Source organism: Rhinopithecus roxellana, chromosome 7 (genome assembly GCF_007565055.1).
Source record: "Rhinopithecus roxellana isolate Shanxi Qingling chromosome 7, ASM756505v1, whole genome shotgun sequence".
Classification (NCBI taxonomy): Eukaryota; Metazoa; Chordata; class Mammalia; order Primates; family Cercopithecidae; genus Rhinopithecus; species Rhinopithecus roxellana.
In genome coordinates this window covers 105,159,165-105,184,609 of record NC_044555.1, presented here as the reverse complement: position 1 = coordinate 105,184,609, position 25,445 = coordinate 105,159,165, and the positions used below count along the sequence as shown (strand labels likewise).

At 36.3% G+C, this 25,445-nt stretch overlaps 1 protein-coding gene and 1 non-coding gene across 3 annotated transcripts in view; both read right to left on the bottom strand.

Annotated features, from left to right (window-relative positions):
• Positions 1 to 25,445, bottom strand: part of HTR2C (5-hydroxytryptamine receptor 2C) — a 332,250-nt gene that overhangs the window by 283,898 nt on the left and 22,907 nt on the right. For both annotated transcript variants that reach the window (XM_030934679.1, XM_030934680.1), the window contains exon 2: positions 23,835 to 23,901. The gene's annotated coding sequence lies outside the window, so the exon portion shown is untranslated. The remainder of the gene's footprint in view (positions 1 to 23,834; positions 23,902 to 25,445) is intronic.
• On the bottom strand, positions 6,401 to 6,528 carry LOC115898905. Its single transcript, XR_004058556.1, has one exon. It is a non-coding gene; the product is annotated as a small nucleolar RNA SNORA35 (small nucleolar RNA).

The window sequence follows — 25,445 nt, the reverse complement described above, 5'->3', positions numbered from 1 at the left end:
CAGATTCCCAACCATTTGCCTACAACTCTATTTCCAGCTCCTATCAGTTAGTTTTCAGTTGTTCATATCTCTGATTTAACACTTTTAATAGTTGCCTCTGTATATTTACACATTTAAACCTACAGGACTATGTAGTGCTGAAAAAAATACACTTAAAGTTAAAAAATGTCAATAGGTCTATGTGGAAAGCTAGTAGAAATTTCTTAACACTTAAAATTCACTTATTTGTAAAAAATTAGCAAAAGGTACTGACTACGAGTATTTTCCTGAAAGGACTTCAGTTTCCCTGCCAATGCCTAACCATACCAAAAGTAAGAGGAAGCCCCTGGTAACAATGTTTACAAGGTGTTCTGTGTGTAAAAGTGCAATCTGGAGAAAACAAATACCCTCACAAGTATTTGCTTTCCTTGTAGCACTCATTTATAATCAAACATTTATTTTAACTCCTATTTTTTCTTACTTCTAGTTTTCATTCAACTTGTCCTGATAAAGTCTTGAATTCTCTCCATTTGATTCCCTACTGCTAGCTTCGTGACCATCAATATCAATGTGAAAAGTATACATTAATCAGAGGTAGACTCCACCTGGATTTAACTATATCCTGGCACACGCACACACAATATCTGTCTCTGATTTCTGACAAGTGACAAAGATAAAAGAATGAACTATCAACTTAAACATGGTCGCATTTGATCTTGTATTTTGCATCTACTATATATTAAGAAGGCTCCAGATTTAATTATGGATAAACATATAGCTACATTTATCATGCCACAATTTTCAAGTACAGAATGAATATTTGACAAGTAAAAATAATTTTCTCTTGCTCATCAGATTCCTTTTAGGCTAGATCTATCCTCAACTTATCCAGTTAGTGGAAGGGAGCATCAGTGTGTATTATCAAAAGTGATGTATAATCCATACTGATATTTTAGGGTCACCTTTCCAACTCCCTCAAAAATAGGAAAACCTGCACTGGAAAGTGGGCCTATAGCCTTGAATCAGTTGGATTCTCAGAAGACACCTCAGCTTCTTTGAATTGCTAGAGTTCCTTGCTGTTTAGTGCCATAACTCCACTCTAGGGAGCATGATCTTTCCTGTTAGGTGATTAGCACTTGGAGTAAGGGCAAGATTCTTTAGATTGGGCACGTAGAGCAAATGGGAAACTGGTTTCATTTGTGAGAAGGGACAAAAAGAAAAAACATTTGCACAGCATTCATGCTTCTCAACTGAGTCGGCTGCAGCCTCAGTCACCTGTTAACGTAATAGCTATATTCACGGTCTGAAAACACACAAAGCCAGCTTCTCCTGGCAGAGTCCCTTACCACTCTGGGGTTGCATTACCATCACAGGGAATGAAAACATGGTTCTAATCCAATTAGGAAACAAAGGGCACTTGCAAGAAAAAATTTCAATTCAATTTAATGCAACAAATATTTGTTGGTTTGGGATCATTTACCTGCAAGAAATGTTCTTCTTTGACAGAGAAGCACATGATTCTAAACTGGCTACAACTATATGATTGGAGATATTGGTGACAAAAGTGATTACCATAAAAATTAAAGCAGGAAAAGGAACTTGAAAGATCATTTACATAGTCCTTAGTGGAGTGCCTTGCACAAAGTAATCTCATCATAAAAAAACTGATGAATGGATGAATCCAGTTTAATCCCTCATTTTACCAATCAAGAAACTAAAGTCAAAAGGAAGAAGTAATTTACTCAATGATACAAAGTCAGCCAGTGGAAGAGCAGGACAAGAGATCAGAATTTCTGAGTCCTTACCTGTTATTCTTATTAACATACTCTTCTTTATATTCAGTCATTTCCACTGTTGATTAATCAGCTGTAGACCATATTCATCTCTATCCCCATAACTATGTGACTTCATGCCCACAATGTCTTTTAGTACAGCAACTCCATTAAACTAGCCTTAACCACTCTAATCCATATCCTTACACCTCTTCTCTGAATTTTCACAGTGCTTACTGGCTATACTAAAACTTGAAACTTTTAATAAAAAACGTATTTGGCAAGAATTTTATGAATGTATATTGCATCATTAATAAGTTTTGTATGCTTCTTCAGGTAAGGGACATTTGTTTATGGTTCTTTATATATATCAGCATGTAACACCCAGGTTTACCTGGGTCCATCAGAATGAGTACATAATTTAGCATCCAGATTAGACACTTCTGAGAGTTAAAAATTATAATTAATACACATGCAATAAGCATAAACTGTGACTGTCCTAGGAAAAGTAGAATATATAGTCACCCCAATAGTTGTTGACTTGTTCAACATTTGTTAAATTAGAATCAATCATTGCTGATTGTACAATTGTCCAACTGTGGGATATTGTTTCAATTTAGAGATTACAGTGAATTAAATTATTTCTAAAGTAGTAATCACTGAAAAATAATGATAAGTTGCAGAATTCTATTTAGTTACTGATTTTTTTTTTTTAAGATGGGATCTCAGTCTATCACTCAGGCTGGAATGCAGTGATGTGATCTCGGCTCACTGCAACCTCTACCTCATTGGGCTCAAGGGATCCTCCCACCTCAGCCTCCCTAGTAGTTGGGACAACAGGCATGTGCCACTGTGCCCTTCTAATTTTTTGTATTTTTGGTAGAGACAAGGTTTTGCCATATTGCCCAGGCTGGTCTCAAACTCCTGAGCTCAAGTGATCCGCCCACCTCAGCCTCCTGAAGTGCTGGGATTACAGGTGTAAGCCACCATGCCTGGCCACAATATACAGACTACACTGAATGAAATAATTTCTAAAGTAATAATCAGTGAAAAATCATGATAAGTTGCGGAATTCTACTTACTGAATTCTCATATGTGAGTATAACTTGTTTAAAAGTTATTAATATTTCTGCAAATTTTCACTTATTGCCTTGCTTTTTAAAACTGTAAGGATAAAGTCAAATGAAAAATGTTTGTTGGTCCAGTTTTAATCATTTTAATATTGAAAATATGGTGGAGAGTAAAAAAATTAGCCTTGTTTCTAATTCCTTCCTGATGGTAAAATATGAAGTGCGATGGCTTTCTATGTGGGGTGAGGGGGGTATGTTGTTAGAACCTATAGATAAAAAGGCCCACATTTGTAATTTTAAAAATAGATTTAAATTTAAACACTCTATTTAAGAGTATGAAGACACACATCAAGATTTTTTAAATTTCTATTGAGATAAGTAATGGAGGAAGTAGTAAGGGAAACAAGTACCTTCTATGATAGAGTCATATACAACTAAGAAATTTATAGAACTAATGACTAATAGCTAAAATTTTATAGCATTTACCTACCATCATACTCTCCCTCTCTATGTATATATATACATGTACATATATGTATATATGTGTATATATATGTCTGTGTGTATGTATATACACACACACACATGCATATGTACTTAACATACTTTTTTACTGCCTCTCCAAAATGTAAGATCACTAGGTGTTTAAAACAATAGTTTTATCTGCTTGGAGTACATACATTCACACACACACACACATATATATATGTGCATATATATGTGTACATTCACACATATATGTATATACATATATATAAAGAGAGAGAGAGAGAATGATGCCTTTGAACATATTAATAAATTACATCTTTACATTGATTTCTGTTAAAAAATAATCAAATAAATTTTGATACAATTTTCATGATATCAAAATAATATTATTTTTAGGTTCAGATATTTAACAAATGTTCAGACATCCCAGACAAAATAGTACATAGATTCAATTTATTAATATTGCTAAATTAGAGGTTTAATGATAAAAATACCCTGCAGCAGAATGAATTTGAAGCATTTGAACAATGGCAGTTACACCATCTGCTCCAGATAGAAACTTGCTATCTTGACAGTAGCAAAGAATAAATAGGCAGTGCAGATACATCAAGCTGGCAAGAGGGTAAATGCAACAAGGAAATAAGCATTTTTTAGACAAATTGCTTTTCCTGTTGAATACTACGTTCTATCCTAAATAATGCTTCATTCAACTACAGGCAGATGTTTGTGTCAAAGAGAATTCATAGTCTTTATCACAAAAACTGTTTTATATTATTAGAAAATCTAAATAATCACACTTTTCCATCCTCAAATTTCCAAAGAAAATTAAAATACACTAGCAGGAAAAAGAAGCAAAAATAATTACAAGGGAAAGGAAATAGCATGCTTCCTTTAGGAAAAATGCTGAGAAAAAGACATTATGTTGACAGATTCTGACCCACCCACATGGACCTCTAAGATGACCCCCAAGACTATATTATTTGAATAAATCAAGTTTCAAAAATCTATTTAAAAGACTTCCTTCTCACATCTTGTTATCAGTGAGATATTTGTATTTATGGGTAAGGGATGAAGATATATTAAAATACCATTCATTCTGTGTTAAAATAATAAAGAGAAAATAACAAAACTATCATTATAGACATTCATTTGTAAGGTTATTAGGTCATGTGAGCACCCTACCTTGACATGTTTCTAAGGAAGAAGGTATTTATTTTTATTTCAAAAGGAGGCCAGTCTCTGGAACATCAAGACAAAGAGGTTTATATAAAGGCACGTGCCAATCTTCTACTCCCATTCCATATCACCCACATATTTGATGTTCACATTCCTTTTATTCTTGGCTCAATAGCATTGATAAAGATTATAGTTGAAAGAATTATAATTTTTAAAATATACACCAAACTATGGTATAGAGAAGTCATTGTACTTATCCTTGCCAATTGTCAGGAAAGATGTGTCATCTTTTTTACTGGGTTTTACATATCAATCAATAAGTATTTATTGAGATATATATTTTTAACTGCTACATTTTGCCTCAATTGTCTGAAAATAGTAAGATTGCAAATGAAATGCAGATTGTGTACATTTTTTTGCTATCTGATCTGATCTGATTTATGATCAGAACATAAATATGACCTTGGGTTAATGAGGGCCATGTCCTTTTTGTGGGAGTCCCCCCAAAATACATTTCCTAGGAAGGCAAGTTTACCATCCATAATTTTAATACAAGAATAGTATGAGGTGAGGCCTTCCTTCAAAATAATTGTTTTTTACTTAACTTATCCTGGATTCATCTGTCACAAACTATTGTTTTCTAAATTTTAAATGAGTTTTCAGCCTGTATTTTATCACCTGAAACAGTGCCTTGTTTTATGCGGTGCTAAAACTATGACATTCAATCTTCTAAAGCTTGGCTTCAGTTTTGGTTACAAAAATTGATGGCTGACGTCATAGATAACTTACATTAATTTATCCAGCAATAGTTATTTATTTAGCTTCTACTTTATGAAAGGCACTGGGATAGGTGTTGCAGTAAGTACTAAGATGTATGAGAAGATAGACCTTTCAAAGGGTTTACCAATCAGCTAATAAGCTAACAAGGTGAATTAACAGAATAAATGAGAAATTGATCATTGTCAAATTATGTGATAGAGAGAGATTAGTTGGGACTTGAGCATTTGAAGGTGTCATGATGGAAAAAAAGGGGGCCAGGAATGAGTCTTGAATGTAGTTCTAACTTGTAAGAAAGAACTGGAAAGGGAATTCTCTCAGCACTAGGTCTAAGCTGACTGTTTACATACAGAGAATGAAGAGGCTGGGGAAGCCTCACTTGTCAGGAAGCTAGTAGAAATGTGGGGCAAATACAAGGGCACCATCAACTGCAAGATAATTATAATCTCATTTTCATCACATCAAAAGGAGAAAACCACTTATCTCTCTGTCTTACTAACACTTAATGAGCAAATTGCCCAGAGATTTAAATGGATTTATCTTGTCATATAATCACCATGACAATCTTAGATCATTCCAGTAGTGTCAACCTTATTTTATAGACTAGGACACTGAGTCTAAGAGGGGTTAAGGTAAATTGCTAAAAGCTTCACAGCTAGTAATGATTGCAATAATGTAATAGCGAGGATAATATTTACTGAGTATCTTCTATTAATCTGGTATGGACATAGTGACTTTTTTTTTTTAGACGGAGTCTCGCTCTGTCACCAGGCTGGAGTGTAGTGGCACAATCTCGGCTCACTGCAACCTCCGCCTCTCAGGTTCAAAGGATTCTCTGGCCTCAGCCTCCCAAGTACCTGGGACTACAGGTGTGCGCCACCATGCCCAGCTAATTTTTTTTTTTTTTTTTTTTTTTGCATTTTTCACCATTTTTTTGCAGGTTTCACCATGTTGGCCAGTATGGTCTTGATCTCTTGACCTTGTGATCTGCCTTCCTTGGCCTTCCAAAGTGCTGGGATTACAGTAGTAAGCCACCGCACCCGGCCAGACATAGTCACGTTTTTCTAGTAATAGCAGTTACTGAGCTGTCTCTCCACTTTCTCACTTTTTTTTTAGGTAAGTCATAGGACCCAGGAGATATGTACCCAGCTGCATGCAGGAGTAGCCCACGGTGTGACTCTCCCAGCTTTGAGAGGGGTTTGCTTTTGCACCGCTCGATGCCCAGTTGGTCAAGGTGGAGCCCAATGGGTCACTTGGCAGTGCTGTAGACAGCAGAGTTGGGGTTGGGGCCCCATGCTCTATATAGAAGAACAAGCTTAAAGGAGGGAGTGAGTAGGTGACCAGAAACATCTCAGAACCCATTGCTTCATTCACTCAACATGGTGACTGCTAGGTCAACTTCCAGTGAAGAAAATGTGAGTTTAGAATCAGGCAGATCTGGACTCTGAATCCCAGCACTGTCACTGACTAGCTGTGGGACTTTGGTAAACTCACTCAAGTTCTTGTAGCCTCTGTTTTTACATATATTAAATGGAATCAATAATGACTACTTCATCAACTGCTGTGAGAATTGGAAGAAATAACTTGTGAAGAGTCTAGTCCACTACCTGACATTACTTGTTAAGCATTTAATAATTAATAGCTATTGTCATAACTAAACATCTCCCTACTCACCAATACCAACCTCTTTTTTTTTTTCTTTTTCTTTTTCTTTTTTTTATTATACTTTAAGTTCTAGGGTACATGTGCATAACGCGCAGGTTTGTTACATATGTATATTTGTGCCATGTTGGTGTGCTGCACCCATCAACTTGTCAGCACCCATCAATTCATCATTTATATCATGTATAACTCCCCAATGCAATCCCTCCCCCCTCCCCATGATAGGCCCCAGTGTGTGATGTTCCCCTTCCCGAGTCCAAGTGATCTCATTGTTCAGTTCCCACCTTTTTTTTTTTCAAATTACCATTTGTCAGGGGATCTGGTAAAAACATTTGGAATTTCTTTTAGTTAATAATTCTATAATTTTCTACTCTTCTTATAATTTCCCCTTACAAAAGAAAAGTTGCTTTAGATCCAATTATTTTACATTGGCATATATACTGAATGACTATTTTAAATTGCCTAATATTTCCTGACAACAAATTTGTAGATCACTATCCTTGAATTGCTTGAAGGACAATGACACATCTTTCCTGTGCCTCTGGAAGGAACTCACATTCTCTCAAATGCACAAAACAGAGAACTATCCATTTGATGTACCTTTTTTATTTTCTCTTGGTTATGACTGAAAATCTGCCACCTCAAGCAGTCATTGGCAAATAATCATTACCTTTTTCTCCATTTTTTGCTTCATTTAGTCAGCAAATATTCATAGATAAAATTTTATGAACCAAGAACTGCTCTAATTAATAGTGTTCCCACCAAAACAAGTGCCTTTCTCTATATCCCCCTGACTTTTGTCCCAGCCTGATATGCTGCCTTACCAAATGATGCTGCTTAGGTGTTCAGCCGTCTTTGAATTCTAGGAATAATCTGGCCTCTAGTGCACAGAACTGGATTAATTATAACCCTTGGTGTATGAATCACCATTGCCATGTCTCCACATACAGCTCAAATAATATAATTAATTAATTATTAAAACAAAACATCATATACAGATTGTGAATGTTCAGTTTTAAGAAATAATGCCAACTTTTTCCAAGTAATTTTACAAATTTATATTTCTGCTAGCAATGTGTAAGAGATTCGGTTGTTCATGTTCCCACAAATGCTTGGTTCTTACAATAGGTGTAAAATATCGCATTACTTTCTTGCCTGTCCTCCCTGTATGAGGAAGTTTCATGTCCAAAGTTGAGGTTTGGAACTTTTCTCAGACATTTGAAGTAGAACGGAATCAAATACCAGAGACTTCACAGCAAAATGAGAACTAAAAGTGATATCTTAGTCCCTTCTTGGCTAATGGCTTTTAAAAAATGAAGAGGAGGAAAACAATTTAAAAATAAGTATTACCCACTTTAGGAGTAGGGGAAAAAAGCGTACTCCAGATATTAAAGGGCACAGGCTTTTCTGTGACTCATAAAAGGGCATATTGTCTTGCCTCAAATTCTAGAGCAATAGCAAATTGAAGGGAAAGATACAAATTAACTCATGTTTCTGTTTTTCCAATGGAGACCCATTTCCAAACTGTTGGGTAACCAGAGTATAGATACTCTCCTAAATACACACATCATTTCACAGATATAAATATAAAAAGATGGAAAAATAACATGCCACTGGTTGTTTATTAATTGTGGGTTTTAATAGTTTACATTGGGCCATTCACTTATGAAGTTGTGGTTCCATCTAATTCATCATTCCGAAAAATACCTGTTCATTATTCCACAGTTTTGAAAAGCAGTTGTAGTACCCAAAATAATTGTTTTATATGTAAGTATGATACCAATAGCCTTAATCCTAAATTCTTATATTGCTCTCAATGTGCATACACGTCAAAATGCATCTTTGTAGTACAGATAATTCACCTACAAGAGATTCCACCAAAGTGTTTACTTTATTGGTGACTGTTATTCTATCACTACCTTTGGTGATGTGCTACTGTTCTAATTATGCCTAACCATGTTCCAATAAAATTATGTACTTGCCAACTACTAGTTGCAACAAATCCTGGTCAGTGTTTTTTGTTTATTTGGAGGACTGAAATTTAAGAGGAGCATTTCTAAACAAATAAGAGTTCCTTAATATAAGTATATTGGCCAGGCGCGGTGGTTCACGCCTGTAATCTCAGCACTTTGGGAGGCTGAGGTGGGCAGATCACCTGAGGTCAGGAGTTCCAGACCAGCCTGGCCAACATGGCGAAACTCTGTCTCTACTAAAAATACAAAAAATAAAAAATTAGCCTGGCATGGTGGTGCACGTCTGTAGTCCCAGCTACTTGGGAACCTGAGGCACAAGAACCGCTTGAAGCTGGGCTGCGGAAGTTGCGATGAGCCAAGATCGTGCCACTGCACTCCAGACTGGGTGACAGAGTGAGACTCCATCTCAATTAAAAGATAGATAGATAGATAGATAGATAGATAGATAGATAGATAAATACAGATATCAAGATAAAAGACTCCTGCCTTTTTTAGACATAAAATAGATACTATTTAAATACTGCTTTTAAAAAAGAGAGCAAATTCACATTATTTAAATATTTCCATCAAATTTTAGATATACTAAGCATTAGAGAAACATTTCTGCTGAAAAGTTAACTACTAGCCACTTGCAATCTTGATATTATAGGTCATGTCTAATTGATTCAGACTAGTGAACTAAAATTGTTTTCAGGATTCACTAAGCATTCCAGTTTTGACCTTCATTCTTCAAGGCTGTGAGGATGAACTACTGGGCACTGCACTCTTTAGAAAGCAGATTTATAAGCTTTACTTTCCTATCCTATGACCTAATGGTAAGATACTCTATCATGGTCAATGCAGATTTTTTTTTTCTCAAGATAACTATTCAACAGAAAAACAAAATGTCTCTCTTTTGCTTGTTTTTACTATATCCTTGTCAAAAAATTATTTGATCAAGCAGCAAATATTTATGGAGCACCTACCACGTGCAAGGGCCTGCATGGGGCATAAAAAAGAGGCTGTGCAATGATATGAAAGAGATAATGACAGAAAATGGTTATACAATTCATCCCAGTTGATAAGCGCACTTTCTTAAGGATCTTCTGCTGAAATGCAGGCTTCATTAATTCCTCACCTCTTTGTATATGTATAAACCTTATTGCTTAGAGCACGCTATTCTTTTTCTTTATTTCATGTTAATTAATCTTATCTCACCAATAAGATTTTAAGTGAAGGTCAGAGATCTTGGCCAATACGTTTCTGGAACCCCAGTAATTCCTGGCATAGTGCTGATCACATAATAGTTCTCCATAGTTATCTTAGTGAATTAATCTAATATTTAAGAATATATTTTCCAGATACCTTAGTCCACTCATTCTTTATTATAACCCTCATAGGCACAAGTAGAAGAAGGGGAAAAAGATGAAATTCATTGTATCAACATCGATTCTTCTATCTAGTTCTGGACTCTTCTATCGGTCAGATGTTTACAGCAAATTATGTGAAAACTTATGAATAATTTAGGGCAATGAACAACATCTTTTCCTTGTGACAGGAGAATTTTGATATGTTAATTGCAGTGTTTTGCCTTTTAAAAACTAGGTTACATCATTTTTGGTTCTAATGCCCACATAATGTGTTACCTATTAATATGAAGAGTCAAAAATAATAATCTTGGATTTATATAATTTTCCCAAAAAACAAACTTAGAACATTATGTTCTGTGGGCCATGATATAATGTTTAATGAAGTCAGACACACTGAATCTGTATTCTTCCAACGACTACTACTTAAATTACCTCTGACCTTCCAATTAAGGCTTTAAAGTGCCTTGCTATCCTTCTCTTCCTCTAATTCAGTGAACATCTCTTCTCACAGTTGTAACTCTGCCATAAGGAATCTCAATCAGTGAATTATGGAACATGAATAAAAATTATTTTTAAATGACAGAATTCAATGAATTCAGTAGAAACCGGATGCAAATCATATGAATTCGTTCTATTTCATTTGCTTTAGTGTCCCCTTTGGGAATATAAATCAATTATCTAAACCTATGAATATTGAGACGGGGTGAACTCAAGTCAACTTTTCCTAAAAGACTGTCTAGATGGTAAATAGAACATTAAATACATTATCAGTTTTTAAAAGTTGTGACTTGGAAAAGCTTTCACCACATTGGAGTCTTAACCTCCTGAAAACATGGCATAACTCTGTAGCCACCTGGTGGCAAGGGATGTTTATTACAGGTGTAGTAAGTAGCACAAAGCATCAAAACCATGAGACAAAGATGAGAGTTCCAGTCCCATATTTCTTTCTTTTCCTTTTTCTTTTTCTTTTTTTTTTTTTTTTTTTTTGTGACATGGTCTTGCTCTGTTGCCCAGGCTAGAGTACAGTGGCCTAATCACAACCTACTGCAGCCTCAACCTCCTGGGCTCAAGTAATTCTCCTACCTCAGTCACCTGAGTAGTTGGGACTACAGATATGTGCCACCATGCCTGGCTAATTTTTTATTTTTTATTTTTTTTTGCAGAGATGGCATTTTGCCATGTTGCCTAGGCTGGCCAGTCCCATATTTCTAAGCATTTAACAGGAGCTTCTCTTTGGAAAAGCTACTGTAAATATCAAAACCACCAAATCGGCATCTGCCTCTTACCATTTCCTTGGTTGTCCATTTTTGGTTTTAATGCACACTTAATGCATTGCCTATTAATATGAAGAATAAAAAATAATGATCTTGGATTTATATAACATTCCCCCAAAATAAACTTAGAACTTTATGTTCTCTGGTGCATGATATCATAACACTTAATGAAGATAGAGTTGCTGGAAGTTGCTGTCACCTTACCTATTCCAGCTGATCTCCTATTACTGAGTATAACCCAATAAGGCCACAGACCATCAGCCCTGCCTCATTCAACACTCATTGGTTTCCAAGCTTTTCATGAAGCTCCCCTACTCCAACACACACTTTGAGATACTCTTTCTCTTTCCCCCTCCAAATTCTAAATTCTATTCTGTCTTCAATGTTGAGCTCAAAAGCCACTTCTCACTTTCTGTCTTAATCTATTTGTGTTGTTATAAAGGAATATCTGAGGCCGGGTGATTTATTTGAAAAAGAGGTTCATTTGGCTTACAGTTCTGCAGGCTGTATAAGAAGCATGGTGCCAGCATCTGTATCTGGTGAAGGCCTCGGGCTGCTTCCACTCATGGTGGAAGGTGAAGGGGAGCTGGCATGTGCAAAGATCACATGGTGAGAGAGAAAGAAAAAGAGAGAGGGAGAAAGATGCCAGGATCTTTTTAACAACCAGCTCCCATGGTGTCTAACAGAGCAAGAGCTCACTCATTACCATGAGGACAGTACCAAACCATTCATGAGGGATTTTACCTCATGACCCAAACTCCTCCCATTAGGCTCCATCCTCAACATTGGGGATTAGATTTCAACATGAGATTTGGAGGGTCAACCATCCAAACTATAAGTAGAGAATATTTTTAGAAAAGCACAGGCTGTACAAGAAGCATAGTGCCGGCATCTGCTTCTGGTGAGGGCCTCAGGGTGCTTCCAATTATGGCAGAATACTAAGGGGAGCTGGTGTGTACAAAAGAGAAGGCACGGGGAGGGAGGTGACAGGCTCTTTTGAACAACCAGCTGTCATGGAAATCAACAGAGCGGGAATTCATTTATTATGGTGAAGGTGGCACCAACTATTGAAATTTGGAGGTTTCATGTAAACCATATCCAAATATCTTTTTAAAGATAAATGTCAAGTTCATTATCCAGGGGCATGCCACTAAAGCTGAAATTATCAATATGCACTGTCTTATTGAGCCCTATTTAGCATCTTCCATTACAATGCATGCTAATCTTGCCCTTTCTTCATTTGTTTTTCCCTAATTTGGCATCAGGGCTTTCTTTCCCTGAGCTAGCTTTTCGATGATAAGCTCTCAAATAAACATTTTCCCAAACAACTACTCTTTTTAATAATATACATTCTAGCTGTGCCTTTATTTGACAAATTTGGAGAAGACCCTAAACTATCAGGAGTTTGTTTTTTTTTTTTTAACATGCTAGAGATACTTGCTCATTTTTTTTTCCTTCTGGAATCAGAGGTTACTGTTAGTCAATAACATAAAGATCTGTCTGTAAACTGAAATTTTATCTTACGCTTTAAAGGCACAAGGAGTGCCAGAACTCATCAAAATGCATTTTAAATGAAGAGAAGCATTATGAAGGAAACAATGTAAGGAAGCGGAGCTGCATTTAAATGTTAGCACATCAAGTAGCAAAATCAATTTCAAATATAATTTTTAAGTATAAAGTGTAACAAATATTAATTCATTTGTGCTTTTATATCTAGGAGAACATGATGTGTTTTGTCAAAATGAATTGGCAGAGATACGTACATATCCAATTTTAGGGAAGCATTCTTGGTGGAAATCTAAAGATATAAAAATAATAAGTAATAATGGAAAGAGTCGTTCATTTACTCTTTCATCTGATATTTATTTAACACATTTATTGAGCACTTGTGCACTACCAGTAAACATTGCTTCAACTATTAAAAGACAACTTTTGGGGCCAGGCAGGGTGGGTCATGCCCGTAATCCTAGCACTTTGGGAGGCTGAGGAGGGTGGATCACATGAGTCCAGGAGTTCAAAACCAGCCTATTCTGTCTCTACTGAAAATACAGAAAACTTAACCAGGTGTGGTGGTGCATGCCTGTCATCCCAGCTACTCAGGAGGCTGAGGCACGAGAATTGCCTGAACCTGGGAGGCGGAGGTTGCGGTAACCTGCGATCATGCCACTGCACTCCAGCCTGGGTGACAGAGCAAGACTCTGTCTCAAAAAAAAAAAAAAAGAAGACAACTTGTAGACTAAGACACCAATGGTTTAGACTATTTTAATTGCATTATAAATAATACTATTTTGTTAAATACACAAACAGTATATAATATCTGTTTAAGTCCTTAGGGAAACAAATTATAGGAAGAGAGGAAAAGGAAATAGTATATGAAATATATGAAATAGAAAAGACTCAGAAACTTTGAAGTGTATGCCGAATATTTCAGCCATAAACTCTCCTAACCTCCTGATCACAGGCACTTGAAAAAAAAGTCATTTTCTAGTCACACATTGTTTTCTGAAGATAAACATCAAGTTCATTATCCAGGAGCATGCCACTAAATAGCTGAAAGCATCAACATCCACTGTCTTATATAGCCTCATGTAAAAATAAAAAACATCTTTCAAGAGAAAATTTATAGGGTTTTGACATTGACTAAGTGGCTTCTGTATGCTAGAAACTTTAAGTGGGCTGTTTCATTTAATCACTCTGACAAACTTATTTTGTGTTGACTTTCATGTTATGGTTAAGGTAAGTAAGGCTTGGAGGAGTTTTAAGGAAATGTCAGTTATAATAATGACAATACTAGCAAGAAAACAATAGTTAACATTTGTTTAACATCTGGTATGTGGTAGGTACTTAATATCACCCGAGTGACACAATAGAAACCTATAGGACTCAGGGGACTGTGGATAACTCACTTAAGCCCCTAGGCCTCATATGTTAAATATAGGTAATAATAACCACTGTCATTGGAATGTTGTGAAAATTAAAGGACACTGTTTGTACACTGTCCAGTAGTGCCTGGCATGGAGCAGATGCTCAATACATGATAGTTTATAACTATACTTAACATCTCTCTTGTTTGGTGGGAAATCTGATCACAGGTCCTTTGAATTTTTTTTAAACCCTATTAAGTTTACTATGTCTATATTTGCTACCCTTTCTAACTTCCATTAATAAAACCCTACTGCCTTTCCTGTCATTGTTAGCCAGTATTTAAAAATTACCTAAAATGCTGTGACCAAAACTTTCAGGTAATTGTTTCTGATTTGAACAAAGCCAGAGCCAAATCTTCCCTGTACATCTGGAAGATTAACTAGCATTCCCTTATTGTGGAAAAGTGGAAATTCTCTCTTTACTCTGCTTCCCACTTTTTACCAGGTAAAATAGGTAAGCCACATCTACTGGCAGTAGATAGTAGATAGGTAAGCCACATCTACTGGCAGTAGATAGTAGATAGGTAAGCCACATCTACTGGCAGATGTATTGCCTATTTTGGAGGAGATCTGGATAAATAAAGTAGGCTTCCAAGCCTCTCTTTCCTCATCTGTCAAATGGTAGTAAAATTCAGCATTTATTGGATTATGAGATTTTTTTATTAATCATGCTTTTTGTATAGTAGTTTCTCAGCAAATCTTAACTATTCCAATGAAACATACCTCCAAAACAACTGGACAGCATCCTGTGGGGAAATGGGTGAGAACTAGATAGGAAATAGAAAAATAATTGGGAGAAGAGAGTTTTCAAAGGCACTGGATTTTGTTAATTTTGTATTTGATATCCCATTTTTCATAATTCTCAGCTCTGGTTTTTTTTTTGTAGTATTTCATTATCTCACTTCACTGCCACCACCAGAGAACTAATAGAAACATCTTTTATAAAACTCATATGCTCATTTTACCTCTCAGCATGTATTCCTACTCTGTAGCTTATCAGCAAAGTTAGTCAGACACTGAGACATCTGAGGAGACCATTTTTCAAATCTTCAATCCTTAGTTCTTAGCTTCCCTTTTTAATCTGCCGTGTGCTCTGTAGCAATGGAAAAAAGGCTTGACAGGCTTGCTCCGTCTGGCTATATGACACATATTTCCCATTTCACCAATAAATTTGTAAGCCCCGATCATTTATATAAATGCTTCTACAAAGTTTGCATTTAAGAACATTTTGTAGTCACTTTCAAAGAGTCTTGGCCTTTCAAGTGCAGTTTTTCCTGGTTTCCTCAGTCATTTCTATTCTTTCTCCCTCCCAGTAGTCCAGTCCTCTCTTGACTTGAAGTTCTAAAAGGTCGAACTTAATAGCATCCCCCATGCTCATTCTGCATGCTCACCTGACACGACTACTCATTAAAGTTTAAAACTATTTAGACATGCATTTAAGGGACCCCCCCTTTCACTGAGCTTTCTCAACCTAGAAGGGCTTGTTCTTCTCAGGCCACAATCCAATGCTTTCAGTTCAGAGAACACACTAATGCTGTTGCTGGCTTATATCTTTGTCTTTCACTTTCTCCTACTTGTCTGCCCAGGAAAAGCCTTCCTTCTTCAAGTCCTAGCTCAACTGTAATCCTTTCTACAAAGCCTATCCTGTCACACTCTACCTCCACTCCAGCCTCTACAACAGTTATCTGTTGGCATCTTATACAATAGCAGGGTGGTTGGCAAACAACAGACTGTTTTTGTATGGCCTGCAAGGTAAGAATGATGTATATGCTTTTATACAGTTGAAAAATATAAAAAGATAAATAATATATCATGATATGGGAAAATTGTAGGAAATTCAAATTTCAGTGTTCATAAAATTTCACTGGAACCCAGCCCCACTCATTCATTCATATGTTGCCTGTGGCTGTCTTCAAGCTACAATGGCAGAGCTGAGTAGTTGCAACAGAGACTACATGGTTCCCATATCCAAAGTATTTATCATCTAGCTCTTTTCGAAAGTTTCACATCCCCTGATTCATTACCTTGTGACTCCAAGTGTAGTCCATGGAAATCTGGGAGCTGGTTAAAAATGCAGAATCTCAGGCCAGGCGCCATGGCTCATGCCTGTAATTCCAAAACTTTGGGAGGCCGAGACAGGTGGATCACTTGAGGTCAAGAGTTTGAGACTATCCTTGCAAAACATGGTAAAACCTCGTCTCTACTAAAAATACAAAAATTAACCAGGAAAGGTGGTCCACGCCTGTAGTCCCAGCTATGTGGGAGACTGAGGCAGGAGGATCACCTGAACCCAGGAGGCAGAGTTTGCAGTGAGGTCAAGATCATGCCACTGTATTCCAGCCTGGGTGATAGAGCAAGACTCCTCTGCCAAAAAAAAAAAAAAAAAAAAAAAAAAAAAAATGCAGAACTCAGATTCCTCCTCAGCCTGACTGCACTAGTCTAGCACTCATCATATTGTCTTAAAATCGTCAATCTTTTAGCAGATGAAAAAACAGAAACATGACCAGGATAATAAAATGTATGAGTTATGGTAGATATATGGAATTTAAGGCAAATTTGGGTCATTGCAAAATAGCCGAGTGCAATTCCGTGTAATACATATAAAGTATAATGTAATATTAAAGCAGAAACAAGAAAGCTTAACCAGGAGAATATATGAACTAAGAATTATATCACTTAGCAAGTTATTCATTTACTAACCCCATATTTCAATTATATTCATATATATTCAATATATATATATATTCCATATAGTCATATATTCAGGCAATATATTTGTACTGTATTACATGTATGCATATATATAGTGTGAAATGTAAGCCCTATTAGCAATAATATTAAAACTTTATAAATTATGCTATAACTCATTTGACATACATTTGAGTTTGCTTATTTAATAAAGCATAGCAGTGATATAATTTGATTATCTGAGATCTTAAAATGTGAATGTGAACCTCTTGCTGCATGAAACAGGGCAAGTGAAACTTACTCAAAATTTTTGCTGGACTGTTCAATAATGCAAATGTGGTGTTAGGCATTTATAAGTTTCGCCTGCTTGTATAGATAACATTACACTGAAAATCACAGCAGTACTTTTACTACTGTCAGTTATGAGTTGATAGCTCACATATACAACCCTTCGTTGAGTTCTTAGTTACTAAGACTTCTCATTTTTCACCAGGCTGCAATATTTACAGCTGCCACTGGGGGGAAGGTAGAAAAATATCCTTTGCAATCGAACAGTCACAGCGCAACCATCACCAAAAATTATACAAATGACTTTTTCATAAATAATAACTATTTGTTTATCAGTTATCCAGTCAACAGATATTTATTAATTCATTGGTATAGCCTTGGTAGCGTGTTAGATGCTAAGAATACAATATTGAGCAAAAGCAATACTGTTCCTGACTTCATGGAGTTAATTAACATCTAGTGGAGGATATAGGAATCCTCAAGGAATCACAAAAATAAGTGTATAATTATCAACTGTAATAATTGCTATGATGGAAGGTACATGATGTTATCTATTAGGGTATATAACAGAATGCTCACCTTGTGTTAGGGGATATGGTGGGCAGGAAGTCTTCCCTGATCCCAGAAAAAAAAATGACTTTGAGCTCGTGTTTTGATGGCTTATATAAGAGTTAACTGGTGTAACTGGTGATGTAAGTATTAGGAGAGATGGGGAATGCAAGGTAGTATTAACAACAGAAGGCACAATTTCTGGCAAGGCCCTGTGATCAGAGAGATCATGTGCTCAAGGAACTGAAAGTAGATCAGTGGGGCCCAACTATTCATGACGGGGGTGAGGGAATATATGATGCTGAAGAGGAGCCAGATCAGGTTGTCTTTTATAAACAGGTTGTCTTCCTAGGAGCAATAAGAATTGGGAGAATGGATTGGGGAGTGCAAATGTGTAACTGGGAGAACTAGTTAGAGGGTCATTCTAGTACTAAAGAGATGATGGAAAGCCAAACTGGTATGATGTTTGTAGAAATGGAGTGAAGATATTTAGGAATTAAAACTGACTGGAGTTGACTGGAGTTAGTAATAAGAGGAAGCCATTCAAGGATGACTCAGTTTCTTGTTAATCCAACTATCTGAATAACAATGCAATTCCCTGTGATGCTAAGAAACTTGTAACGCATTGAGATTACTTTCTTACACAGTTAAGACCCTATGAAGTCACTGAGAATACTTTATGGAAGCACAAATAATTATATAGAGATTAATTTATGTATATATTTAATGGATATACCACACATATATGATTTGGTTTTCATATTTTAATAGTATGTTCATTATTACTTTAGTATTAGTTTATTAGTATCTCTAAAGACTTGTTATGAGAAAACTACGTGGACAACTGTACTTAGATCTACACAGTGGCAGTCTCGGAAAGGAATTGTTAGAAATTTTATATACACAATGTACTACTTGTCTGGGCCATATGTTTAATTTGCTGGAGGAAAAATCATTTTTAAATAAGAGCAAAATGCAATTGAAACATGATGTAATATGCAAATAGTCACTTCACACAGCATGTAAAAGCTTCCACACAATTAAAATGTCTGTATTTTATTTGAAAGATCTATGCTACGTTTAGAGTCATATGTACTGAAGCTAAGACTAACACACATTTTCAAATAGTGAAATAAAAATCAATATTCTTGTGTCGTAATCTCTTTAATCATAATATCATCTTATAGGACATGTGTTAATTTACTTGGTACAGTTACTTAAGTCGTACCTATATTTTATATTTAAGAAGATATTAATGTTTTGAAAATGTATAATTTAAAAAGTCAATCCGATTTTTGAAAGACATATGTTGAAAACCAGAAAACATACATATAAAATTATTTTACTGTTGTTATCTAATATGGATGAACATGTAACTCTGAAACTACCTTGATAACGTTTGGCTACCTTCCTTTCCAAAACAAGGTAATTTTCACTTATTTCACGAAGGTTGTGGTATCTTAGAAAGGACGCATGCTAAACTATGTTGTTAGTCTTGTTGAATTTTGGCACAGACTATTGAGTGAAAAATATGTGTGGCAGATAGTCTTAACAGTTATCAGTTGGCTAAGTTAGATTGTTCATTATGATAATCAGTTCTTTAAGTACTTAGTTAATCCTATGTGTTTTGACTTCAACTGATAATTATAAAGGATCACTTAAATTTTTGATTAGCAAAAGCAAAAGCTGTGCAGAATGTGGAAATATAAAGCTCAGGTTTTCCTGTGCTTTAAATGTGTATGCTCATTTACTAAAATACATTCCTGATTGAGTACCTCTCTTCTAGACATGCTGTTATTTTGTCATGATAATATTGATAGTTATTATTGGACCAATTATTGAATATATTATTGAATGTATATTATGTGCAATACACCATGTTAGTTCCTGTAAGTGATATAAAATGCATTTACTATACATAGAACAAATTATTGTTACTTAACGCACTCAATTCTCTGCTCCTTTCATAAGTTATTTTTTATTTTTTAGTTTTTGTGGGTACATAGCAGGTGTATATATTTACAGTATATGTTTGACTTGTTGATACAGGCATTTGATTATATATTATTTACAGCAACCAAATGAAGAACTAGTGAATAGTAAAATATATTTCATTTTTAAATCAAAGACGTGAAATTAAAATATTTGTGAATAAAACAGATAACTACAACAAACTGCAAAGTGAAATGATGGAATTGTCTATCAGTGTAAGCAATATTTGCTATTTGTTATGGTCTATTTCTGTATTTCTGTTTTTCTTCTTCTTTTTTTTTTTTCTTTTTTTTTTGAGACAGGATCTTGCTTTATCACCCAGCATGGAATGTATGCAGTAGTGCGATCACAGATCACTGCACTCTTGACTTCCTGGGCTCAAGCAATTCTCCCACTTCAGCCTCCTGAATAGCTAGAACTACAGGTTTGCAACATCATGCCTGGCTAATTTTTAAATTTTTCATAGAGATGGGAGTCTCACTATACTGCCCAGACTGGTCACGAACTCCTGGGCTCAAGCAATCCTCTCACCTTGACTTTTCAAACTGCTGGGATTACAAGCATGAGCACCATGACCAGCCATTTATGTTTTTCTTAAAGTAATTTGGTAACCTAGAGTAAATAACTTTGCAGTAGATACTCAGTTCTATATTAGAGAACTCTTATTGAAAACAGATTCTGTTAATTGAACTTGCATTTATTTGTAGTAACAAAAAACCACATAATTGAAAGATAAAAATTCCTAAATTGTTAATGTGTCAAGAGAGTGACAATTATAAATCACGTTTTGACAACGTAGAACCAATGTATGTGTACTATTTCCTCATTACATTAACCTTTTATGTGAATAACTTGAAATGTTGATGTGGTTTTACAGAAAAAAATAATATTTACCTTTGATACTTACTGCTATTACAAACCTTATCCAACTCAGGAGGAGCACAGTTGTCCAACTGATTAATTTCACAGGAGACATTGAATACATTACCTAAATTGTTACTTTGACTGTGATATAAATATATACGTACATCTATATCACAGTAGAATAGGTAGCACAAGTAAGGCTTTACAGAAGGTATTACTAAGTTCAAATGATAGTGGAGACAAATTTCTTTTTAAGATTTATTGAATTATGTAGTTTAAAATAGCCACAGATGGCTGGGCATGGTGGCTTATGCCTGTAATTCCAACAATTTGGGAGGCCGAGGCTGTTGGATCACTTGAGGTCAGGAGTTAGAGACCAGCCTGACCAACATGGTGAAAACCCCGTCTCTACTAAAAATGCAAAAATTAGCTGGGCGTTGTGATGGGGACCTGTAATCCCAGCTACCCAAGAGGCTGAGGCAGGAGAATCACTTGAACCCAGAAGGCGGAGGTTGCAGTGAGTTGAGATCATACCACTGCACTCCAGCCTGGGAGACAGCAAGATTCCATCTCAAAAATGAATAAATAAAAAAATAAATAAAAATAAAATAGCCAAAGAAATCACCAAGAACCGAGAGATAAAAAAAACTCCAAAGAATATCAGGCTGTGGATGTATACACATTATAACAAAACTCTTGGTACTCTTCCATTTACAGTAAGAATTAATATATTTAACAACACCAACATTATTTACTGTAAATAATCAAGCTCCAACCTTCTCTAATAAATATATTGTACATATCTTTTTCATGTCACTGATATGCCCTGACAAAGACAGCCTTACAGAGAAGTGAAGTAGGCAAAGGCCTTACATACCTACATGATGAGATTTGAGACTTATTTTCCCCTTTAGCTCATCAAGGGATTCAGTTATGGGAACCACATGTTAAACCATGCCTCCCTCTAGATGGGGTAGGACTTGTAAGGTATTGCCACATTATGATGAATTTCTGTATCAAATCTTCTCTAATTAATAGCTGGATAAGAGCAAAGTGTCAACAGGTGTATGTACAAAGAGGCCTGGCAGAGAAGCAAGGAGTACTCACTATAGAGTTGTGAATATTTGGCACATAGAGGTAGAAAAACGACATGGTAAGGACAGAATAGCATTGAAAAGAAGACAGTAAAGATGAAATTGGCAAACTTCACATTCTAGTAAGGCTGACCTTGGTCTTTACTACCAGGCAAGGCTTACCATGCCAATGATATATGTGAGATAGTCTTGTGTGAATGTTGTTTGAAGCCTGAGAGTAGAAACTTACCTGCATGTCCAGGTTAACCTATTTCACCAACGCAGTGAAAATATCTGCAAGCAAACTTATATCTTCACAAACACTTAGAATGAGTGACTTCCTGTGTTCTTTCAGGACTGCTGTGGGGTTTCTTTAAAATTTTACATTTTATACTTTTTGAATGTCCCTCATGATTTTTTTTTCTTTTTTTCTTTTTTCCCCTCTGGAAAGCTGTTGATAGCATCAAGAACTCTCTTCAATACGCATCAAAGAAAGTTACCTTTGCCATCATCTTAAGTGGTGAGTAGTTGAATAAAACAGAACAGTTGGCTATTCTGACAAAGGGTACATTTTAATGCAGCCATTTTGATGCAACTGTCTTGATGTAAAATCACTGTTTTCTTACTTCTTTCATTTTTGATCATTAATAACATGTGCAGCGGACATTCCCAACCTTATTCTATCCCTATCCCCTTTCGAATTTTGATAGACTTCAACTTTTCACTTCTTTTATCTAATGTGTATATATTAATGTCATACTAAAAATTTTTGTTAAAATTTTACTGTCAAAAATGATTTAACCTATACCATCGTATCAGTTCTTCCTCCAAAACTATCATTCTAAAAACATTTTGTGGTATTAAATATTTGTATATGATTATGAGAACAATCAGAAATTTAATTGAGAAGTCCCTATGCAGTCTGGAGTCTAAAATAAGGAATCCAATTTAAATTCACCTTGTTTAACTTGTGACATATTTACCCAATCAAATAATCATGCTGTGGACATCTATAGAATGTAGAGTGTTCCATTATCCGGATCTGCGTTTTTCAGCATTTATAACGTATACTCCCTTTTGAGAAACAAAATTCTCTGCTCCCTTCCTCTCCTGCTGAGATTTTTAAGTGCATCCATTGAGAGTATTTTGAAGAGCTATGCTTTCTAAAATTTATCATAGGAAACAACAGCTAGATTTCCTACACTCCAATCATGGATATAAGAGTTTATCACTGAAAGTAGGCTGGGCTTGGGGGCTCACGCCTGTAATCCCAGCACTTTGGGATGCCGAGGTGGGTGAATCACCTGAGGTCAGGAGTCCGAGACTAGCTTGCCCAACATGGTGAAACCCTGTCTCTACTAAAAATACAAAAATTAGCCTGGTGTGGTGGTGTGCACCTGTAATCCCAGCTACCCAGGAGGCGGAGGCAAGAGAATCACTTGAACCCAGAAGGCGGAGGTTGCAGTGAGCTGAGATTGCACCACTGCACTCCAGCCTGGGCAACAGAGTGAGACTCCACCTCAAAACAAACAAACAAGCAAAAAACAAACAAACAAAAAAAAAACAAGAGCTTGTCATTGAAGAAGAAAATTGCACTTCACTAACTTAATTGTCCCAATTTGTACTATCATACTTTATACTTATTTACTATAAATGTGGAGTGGTGGTTAATGGTTTGGTAAGGGGTCTGCATCATACATTACTTAGTAATAAAAGAAGCTGAGTTTTTTTTTGTTTTTTTTTTTCAGGTTGCATTGAAATGCCGTTTACCAATTACATAATATTCTTTTTCAAACATGTTCGGCCCTTAATGGCATATGTTTTACTAGTTCAGGGGTAGGTCTACACTACCAAAATAATAGGAATCACCTTAATATAATAGTTGAATATTATTTCAAAATAAGAGTATTGAGGCACCCTTATGTGTATACTTACAATTATTTTTGAAGGATGGCGTCGGTTGGCCTATGTTATAGATGCTCGCGGGTGTTAGCTGATAACCCTAAAAGCAAACATTGAGAAAAATGCAGTAAGAACTCCATAAGTAAGGTGCTACGCAGAGTACATATACCATTCACATATAATGAATGACTGAAAAGTAGTAAGGTTGATACCTATGAACTTCAGAAGAAAGAAGTTTCATTTATATAAAATGAATTTAAAACAACAAAATATTAGTACAGCGGGTATGTCAGAGGTGTTTGAATTAGAGCATCTCCATTGTAAATAGGGGCTGGGTAAAATGAGGTTGAGACCTACTGGGCTGCATTCCCAGACACTTGAGGTATTCTAAGTCACAGGATGAGACAGGAGGTCAGCACAAGATACAGATCATAAAGACCTTGTTTTTTGTTGTTGTTTTTGTTTTTTTTTTTTTTTTTTTTTTGAGACGGAGTCTCGCTCTGTCACCCAGGCTGGCGTGCAGTGGCGCAATCTCGGCTCATTGCAAGCTCCACCTCCCAGATTCACGTCATTCTCCTGCCTCAGCCTCCCGAGCAGCTGGGACTACAGGCGTCTGCCACCACGTCCGGCTAATTTTTTTTATTTTTAGTAGAGACGGGGTTTCCCCATGTTGGCCAGGATGGTCTCGATCTCCTGACCTCGTGATCCGCCGGCCTTGGCCTCTCAAAGTGCTGAGATTACAGGCGTGAGCCACCGGGCCCAGCCAAGACCTTGTTAATAAAACAGGTTGCAGTAAAGAACCCAGCTAAAACCCACCAAAACCAAGATGGCCATGAGAGTGACCTCTGGTCGTCCTCACTGCTACACTCCCACCAGTGCCATGTCAGTTTACAAATGCCACGGCAACATCAGGAAGTAACCTTACATGGTCTAAAAAGAGGAAGCATGAATAATCCACCCCTTGTTTAGCATGTCATCAATAAATAACCATAAAAATGGGCAACCAGGACAGGGCGCAGTGGCTCACACCTGTAATCCCAGCACTTTGGGAGGCCGAGGTGGGCGAATCACTTGAGGTCAGGGGTTCAAGACCAACCTGGCCAACATGGTCAAACTCCGTCTCTACTAAAAAATACAAAAATTATCCAGGTGTGGTGGTGGGCACCTGTAATCCCAGCTACTGAGGAAGCTGAGGCAGGCAGAATTGCTTGAACCAGGGAGGTGGAAGTTGCAGTGAGCCGAGCTCGGCCGCTGCAGTCCAGCCTGAGTGACAGAGCAAGACTCTGTCTCAAAAAATAATAATAATAAAAAATAAAAAATAAAAAACAAAACCAGCAGCCCTCGGGGCTGCTCTTTCTATGGAGTAGCCATTCTTTTATTCCTTTACTTTCCTGATAACCTTGCTTTCACTTTACAGACTTGCCCCGAATTATTTCTTGTGCAAGATCCAAGAACCCTCTCGCGGGGTCTGGATCCGGACCCCATTCCTATAACAGGAAAGTCAGTGTTCGTCCTTCTGCTAAAGAGGAAATTAAATATTAGTTAAGAATTCTAAATGAATCAGCAAGATTCTAAGTCATATGTCAAGTTGAAACATTTCACATAGAACAATTACAGAGCGGGAGTAAATAGTATTTCATCCAC